Below are 8,336 nucleotides of genomic sequence, written 5' to 3'. Positions count from 1 at the left end.
GTTCAAGATGTTTGCTACTGAGGATAGATTGGATGGGGACAATTACCCTATGTGGACTGATATGATGCAACATGTCCTTGTGTCAAACAGGGCATTGATGTACATCCTGGTTTTGAGGATGTAGGCGATGTTGAGGATGTTGCAGGTTTTGGTGGCAGCATTGCTGCTACCAAAGTACGACTGAGCAAGCGTGTTGGGAGGTAAAAGATGTGCAGGCTCATGCATTGATTGCATTGTCTATGAAGCGCACTATTATTCCTCACATTTGTTCAGCAAAATCTACAAAACAGGCTTGGGATATTCTGGTTGGTCTTTTATGCAAGTCGCAAACGAGGCAAAAATTACATTGTTGCGTAAAGAGCTGGAGTCGAAGATTATACATGAGGAAGATGATAAGGACACTTTCCTTGCTAGTGTCAAAGATATCAATGAGTAACTTATTTCTATAGGTGAAATCATTTCTGACAATTCCCTTGTCCAAACTATTCTTGATGCTTTGTCGGATTCTTACCAGACTTTTGCTAGTACTTGGAGACTTATGACCCAAGGAAATCCAGAATTTATCAATTTTGATGCATTATGCACATTGCTGTTGCAAGAGTCACTTTCCAGAAAAAACAGGACTAGACAACGTGCAGTTGAACATGCCTTTATTGCTGCTCAAAGAAAAGGTGGTAACAGCAATGTAGCCACTTCTCATGGTTCTTCTACGAGTGGTAAATTACATGTTCCTAATGCTTCTGTTGGCAACAATTTGTCTGGGAATTTTGGTGAAAAGGGAAAAAAGAAGATGCATTGCCATTATTGTAAAGCTAATGATCACTTGATCAAGTAGTGTCCTAAATTAAAGGTAAAAGAGGCTAAGAAGAGATAGGATGGTTCCACTACAAATGTAGCTATTGTTGAGTGTTCTTTGAAAGGAGATTGTGATGTTGATGTTGATGCAGAATGGGCTTTTAGTGCAGTGCACTTATGATCCTTATGTCCATGTTGCATGTTTGTCAGTTGCTGCAAATGCTCGTGTGTGGTACTTTGACATTGGTGCTACAGAGCACATTACCTCTCATCATGACTTGTTACCTCTCTCAAGGATGTCCATCATGGAAATTCGGACACTTGTGCCAACAATGCCTCTTATCTAGTCAAGGGAGTTGGAAAGATTATGCTTACTATTGCAAATGGCAATTCTTTCACACTTGTAGATGCACTTTATGTACCTAGGATCAACAAGAACCTTTTGTCTATATCTTCACTTACTAGACTTGGTCTTGTTTTGATGTATAGTTCACGATCTCAGTTTTGGTGATGAAATTATTGCATCTGGTATTTTATGCCATGAGTTGTATAAGCTCACTTTGTATGACAAGTGTGGGCAGAATTTTGCAAATGTTGTTGTGGATTCAAAGGTTGTTTCAGATGCAAAACTTTGGCATGCACATTTTGGGCATCTGAATTTTGCCAATTTGTTGCGTTTGCAGAAATCTGATATGGTTGCTTCTTTGCCATCTCTGAAGCACCCGTCAAACATGTTTGTGAAGGTTGTATTTGGGTAAGATGTAGCATTCAAAGTTTCCAAAGGATGGTTCAGTTAGGACTGCATGCAGGTTGCAACTTGTGCATAGTGATGTTTGTGGGCCCATGCAAACTCTGTCCTTGGGCAATTACCTTTACTTCATGACTTTCATCGATGATTACTCCAAGCATGCATGGGTGTATCCGCTTAAAGCGAAGTCCAAAGTGTTTATGTGCTTCAAGCAATTTTTGGGTATGGCTGAAAATGTCTCAAAATACTATGGGCACCCTCCGTTCTGATTGAGGGGGGGGAGTACATGTCTCATGAATTTAATGCATTTATGGCTAATCATGGGATAAAACACCAATGTACATTTCCATATACACCTCAACAAAATGGTGTTGCTGAGAGGAAAAATAGGTCTCTTTTAGAAATGGCAAGATGTATGGTCAAAAGTCAAGCCTTGCCACATTTGTTTTGGCTTGAGTCTATTATGTGTGTCACTTATGTATTTAACAGGTGTCCTAGGAAAGCTTTGTAGTCTATGACTCCATATGAAGCATGTCATGATAGGAAGCCTTCTATTGAGCATATGCGTGTTTTTGGATGTTTGGCATATGCTTTTGTGCCACAAACGCAACACAAAAAATTGGATGATAAGCCTGTCAAATGTACTTTTGTTGTTTATAGTGCTAAAAGCAAAGGTTACAAGTTGTATCATCCGCAAACAAAGCGTATCTTGGTCTCACGGGATGTTGTGTTTGTGAAAGATTCTGTTAAGCCCTTGCAATCATGTACTAGAGACAGTAATGTAAGCTCACAGGACATTTATGACACTTTGTTGCATGGTGGAAGTTCGAATGTAAATTCAAATGAGGAAAATGTACAAGCTATGGGGGTTTTTGAAAATGTTACAAATCAGCCTATAACTGATGTAGATGTACATGATGTACTTGATGAGGAAAGGCATGAAAATGAGTAGGCCAAAGGTATACCTAAATGGTTGGTGCATACTTTGTGTGACAGTAAATTGGATCCACCTTTGTCTACTCATACTCGTTCAGGTTCTCGCCATGCACCTTATGCATCAGATTGTTATGCTTTGGATGTGTCTAGTTTATGTGATGTTGAGGAACCTCTGTCTTTTGATGAAGCACATAATTCAAAAAATTGGATGGCTGCCATGCAATCAGAATATGATGCACTTATAGAAAATGACACATGGACTTTATGTGATTTTCCTCCGGGCAAAAAGACCATTGGTACAAGTGGGTTTACAAGTTGAAACGCAAGTCGTATGGTGAGATTGATCGTTATAAGGCTCGACTTGTTGCAAAGGGTTATGCACAACAAAAAGGCATAGATTATGAAGAGACTTTTCCTCCCACTTGTTGTATGGCTAATGTGCGTTTTCTATGTGCATTGGCAGCTCATTTTGGTTGGGATGTACATCAGTTAGACATTGTTACTTCTTTCTTGAATGGTAACATATTTGAGGAAGTTTATGTAATGCAGCCTCGTGGTTTTGTCAAGAAAGGACAAGAGGATAAATTGTGCAAATGTAAGAAAGCTTTGTATGGGTTGAAGTGATCTCCTTGTGCTTGGTATCAGAAGGCTGACACTCATTTGGTCAAACGAGGCTTTCGTAACAATTCAACAAAAATCACATTGTATGTAAAGCGTGAGGGTGATGTACTTCTCACTGTAGATGATTTGCTAATTACTGGACCAAATGAGAGACATATTTCTAAATTTAAGTCTGATCTGAATGCTACTTTCAAGATGAAAGATTTGGGGATGTTGCATCATTACTTGGGCATACAATTTAAGAAAAGTGATGGTGGTGTTGCCTTGCGTCAAACAAGTTACATAGAGACATTTCTATGTAAGTTTGGACTTGAGGATTGCAAACTTATTGCCAATCCCATGGAAACGGGTTTGAATTTGAGTCTTCATGATGCTAGTGATCCTGTCGATGTCACTCTTTACCAAACTGTTGTTGGCTGCCTTATTTATGTATGCAACACGAGGCCGGATATTCAATTTGTAGTCTCACAGGTCAGCAGATTCATGCATAGCCCAAGGTTTAAGCATTGGCAAGCTGTCAAGAGGATTTTTTGCTACTTGAGTGGTACTTTACATCTTGGCTTGTTTTATCCCAAGGGGAAATCATTGCCGCCAGACTTACATGCTTTTTTGGACTCGGATTGGGCTGGTTGTTTTGACACGCGAGTGTCCACGAGTGGTTTTTGTTTCATGCTCGGAACTTCATGTATCTCATGGTTGAGCAAGAAGCAACCTACTGTGGCCACTTCTAGTTATGAGGCTGGGTAAAGGGCAGTCTTCACAGCTACAATTGAGTGTGTATGGCTCAAACGGCTTATGACTGATTTGGGTGTTAAGCAGGACATTGCCAACACTATCTACGATGACAGTTAGAGCACATTGGCAGTTTTGAGGAACCCACTTTTTCATGATCGCACGAAGCACATTGATGTGCATTACCACTATGTCAGGGAGAGGTTCTCAGAAGGAGAGATCAGTTTGGCTTATGTGCCAACAAAGGAAAACCTTGCAGATATTTTCACAAAGGCATTGTCTCATGAGAAGGTTGAAGCTTTTCGCAAAGCTTTGGGCTTACTCCCCTTTGTGGACTGATCATGCCCTTAGGGCATGGCACTTTCTTATACTCTATGTGCCAACTCTCATTCACCGCATCACTCCCAGGGGGTATTTGTTACCGTTTGCATGTGGTAGTGATGTGTGTGAACACACTTAGGACCATCGGGGCACTAGGAGGTTTTTTCCACCGTGCATTGTATATAGGCCCATCACTTTAGGGATATCTATCTTTCCACTGCACACTAAGTAATACACTCTCTGTTGTGTGCCTTGAGCTTCCTTCGTCTTCTCCAAACCGTGTGTGTTTTCTTCCAACCCTAATTCCAACACCACCCTGCGCTTGCTGCATGAGCTTCACCGAAAACAGACGCGCACATCATATACATATATAAGAGCGGCAAGTCAGGAAAGCGGACACCCACCGCCTTCACAAAGCTTGAGAGAGAGAGAGAGAGAGAGAGAGAGAGAGAGAGAGAGAGAGAGAGAGAGAGAGAGAGAGAGAGAGAGAGAGAGAGAGAGAGAGAGAGAGAGAGAGAGAGAGAGAGAGAGAACTACCGCTCGCATTTCCCCACCTACCCCTTCGCCCAATCTCATCACGCCACGAAATCCCCTCGACGTTCCACTCAATTTCTCTTTTTTCAAACTTGACCAGACACTATTGTATCAACCCGTCTTCTAGACGGAAGAGAAGAATAAGAAGAAGATAATAAGAAAACCAAACCACATAGAGAGAGAGAGAGAGCCTTGCTTGGATATGACTCAGGAGATCATAGGCCTTCTCCTTGCTTCTTGCAAACATGCTGCTCTCTTGCCATCGTTTGCAATACATGCAAGCGTGCAATTGTGGGTATTTCGCCCTAGAAATTAAGCCTCATGGGTATGCGTCGAGAGAGAGAGAGAGAGAGAGAGAGAGAGAGAGAGAGAGAGAGAGAGAGAGAGAGAGAGAGAGAGAGAGAGAGATCATATAGATTTTGACTCCATAGAACTCTTGCTCCTACCTGCATCTTCTCTACATGCACAACCATAATACGTCATGTAACTTCTTAACAGGCGATGACGATTGGCTTTTAAAACGTTTTTTATGATTTGCTTTTATGAAATTTTTGGCCTCCATTTTCCACGTGGCTCTTTCTAGAAGGCCTCTGTTGTTGGGTGGATCATGGAGAGGATGTGTTCCCCAGTTCATTATCTTGCAGCATTTTGGGAATTCCTGGATGTAGTGTGGGCTACATTTCAAATTTTCCGAAAGGCAACCGATCCTGATCAGACAACATTTCCGAGCTTATTAAGTGCTTGCTTGCCAGGCATTACTGATGCAGAGAGCCGTTTGGAAATCCATGCTTTCATTGTGTTTGTGGGTTTTGAAGGTAAAACTATGGTAGCAAACTCTTTAATTGACATGCACACTCGATTCGATGATTTAAAGGATGCTCACCGAGTGCTTGATAAGCTATCAAAGAGAGATACTGTGTCATGGATCACCCTGAAGACAGGATATGTTCAACACCTCTGTAATGAAGAAGCTTCAGCATTATTCTCCAAATGTAGTTAGAAGACCGAGAGCCTGATCGCGCAACCTTTCTGTGTATTGCTATGACATCTTAGCCGTTGATCAAATCAACACACTCTTTCATATGATTGTCAAATCTTAAATTTTGAAGCAAATGAAATTACTGAAAGCTCTTTTTTAACTTGTATGTTATTTATGGAAACTTGAAGAATGCTAGCTACTTATCATGCCATTTGCAAAACCGAGATTTGGTGACATGAATACTATGATTGCATGATATGCACAACATGGCAATAGTAAAGCAATGCATTAGCTATTCGATAGCATGCATAGTGAAGGTGTGCAACGAGATGAGACCACGTTCCTCAGTCTTTTTGCAACCGTCAGTCATGCAGGTTCATTAGGAGAGGGCAAGTCTTTGTTTCATAAGATGCATTAGGATAAGGGAGTACTTCCTGCACTGGATCATTTCAACTATTTAATAGACCTTCTTGGTTGGGCATGACATATCAAAGAGGATGAAGATCTACTTCAAAGTATGCCACCAACACGTGACATCATAGGCTTGACTTCATTACTTGAACATAGTACGACTCATGCTAATCTTGAGGTGGGAAAGCGATGCTACAACAATTTTGTCTCCTTGGATAAGGAAGATGCCTTAGGCTATGTGCTCATGTGGAAGCTATTCGTTGAGTTTTGGATTGAGGATAGTGCTAGCAGTGTAGCAGACCTATTGCGGCATGTGGACACATTGACCATGTCTAGAAAGAAAAATGTTTAGGTCAAGATGTTTGTCGTGTGAAGTTACTCACCCTTACAGGACGTCATTGTTGCCTCAGAGATATTGAGGAAGAAGAAGACTAAATCCCCATACTCAGATTAAGTGGGTTGTGGGTAGAACTTTGAGTTAGTTTGATAGGAAGCTCCCTCTATCTTGAAGGTAAGTGTCCTATTTATGCAAATTTTTGGGATTATTAGAGGTGAAAATAAGATGTGAAGATGAGCGCAGCCGCTCTGTGTGTGTTATAAACACACTCAGGTGAAGTGGGAATATCAAAGGAGGGAATAAGGAAGAAGCAAGATTAGAGAATGGTGGTATATTCAAGAGGAGCAAAATGGGGCGGGCATGAAGCAAGCGTAGGCATTGTGCGCACGCGTACGCGCGCGAAAACACACACACACACAGAGATAGTTCTATTATCGTCCTCGGAGGTCAAATATGACCTATGGGACCAAATGAACATGTCACGTGGTGTGAGTAGAGGTCATAAGTGACTCTCGATGCTCAAATATGGCTGAAATGAGCGTCGCAATAGAGATTCCACATCGTGGTTGGGAGAGGAAGGTATGTAGGGAGAGCTCATGGCTGAATATGTGGGGAAAAGAGGACCTAATGTGGTCAAAAGCTGAGCACTCAAGTAGTGTGTGGTACTCACTCTCTCGTACTTGACGAGGGTATAAAGTGCAAAGTCGATGACACTCCTCGCCAGTGCCCCAACGTCCTGTCTCGCAACGTAGAGAATGGGAGCTAAGACGAATGGAGGCAATGGTGCGGATCGCACTCAACGGGATGGGCTCAAGGATGTAGGGATAGGTTCGGTTACCTCGTTTGGAGAAGAAGAGAGATTTGTAGTTTGGGGCAACGTGTGTGGTGTAATGGCTAAAGCGAGAACCTCCGGATTTCTCCCAAGCCGTGATACATTGGCGTTGTAAGAAGGCCTCATTAACTTGGGAGTCGATAGACGCATCCTTGACCAAATGACATGCATCCCATCTTCCAAACCATTTCTTGATGTCAAGCATCCACCCCGAACTTAGTATTTTGCTCTTGCATGTCTTTTGAACCTTTTGACTTGCTTCATATGCGATTCTAGGAAGTCGATGCAAAGGGCTACGTTGTGTCTTACGCATGTACTCCACAACCCTTTGCATGCCCAAGACCTCAATGGGAAGCGACCGGACTCAAGAAGTAAGAGCATGTAGGGTGTTTGTGTCTTGACTTGGAGAAAGTTGGTGAGAAAATGCTTTTGGACATTCTCAAACTCTTTCCAAGTAGACTTCCCGATGCTTCCACCCCACACCTCTGAAGGAGTACGAGCGAAAGTGCGACGCGAGAGAGAGTGCAAGAAGAAGAGCACGACGATGTGGTGAACTCGCTCTACTGTAATGTGTAGAGCATAGTGAGTTCTTATTAGGTTTTTACAAAAGAATATGTGTACATACCTGGCGGCCCGCCCACTTACCTGGGCGACCACATTGGGCTTTATACCCCAACAACCTCCCACTTAAAGTCCAATGTGGTACTTTAAGTGTGAGAGAAGCTACTATACAAGGTAATATACAAGAGATGTAGAGAAGTGATGTACTACCCTACACCTAACTGCTTGCGAAAATGCGCAAAGCTCTCTGAGGGAAGTCCTTTTGTAAGTAGATCAGCAGGATTTTCTGTGGTGTGAACTTTGACAAGCTGAAGTTGCTTATCCTCGAGCATTTCCCTGATGAAATGATACTTCACATCCACATGCTTTGTCTTTGAGTTATAAACTGGATTGCGAGCCAATTGTATAGCACTTTGACTATCACAATATAACACATGCATCTCTTCTTTGATTCCCAAATCTGTTACTAGTCGATTAATCCAAATTGATTCTTTGCATGCCTCTGATGCTGCAACATATTCAGCCTCTG

The 8,336-nt window shown here is 42.1% G+C and overlaps 1 pseudogene; it reads left to right on the top strand.

Annotated features, from left to right (window-relative positions):
- Nucleotides 1-5,294: 5,294 nt before the first annotated feature.
- Nucleotides 5,295-6,645, top strand: LOC147443552 (pentatricopeptide repeat-containing protein At3g57430, chloroplastic-like; annotated as a pseudogene).
- Nucleotides 6,646-8,336: the final 1,691 nt, after the last annotated feature.

This window comes from Adiantum capillus-veneris, chromosome 13 (genome assembly GCF_014529385.1).
Source record: "Adiantum capillus-veneris isolate H3 chromosome 13, ASM1452938v2, whole genome shotgun sequence".
Classification (NCBI taxonomy): Eukaryota; Viridiplantae; Streptophyta; class Polypodiopsida; order Polypodiales; family Pteridaceae; genus Adiantum; species Adiantum capillus-veneris.
Note: the sequence above shows the minus strand (reverse complement) of the source record. Positions and strands in the feature narration are given on the sequence as shown.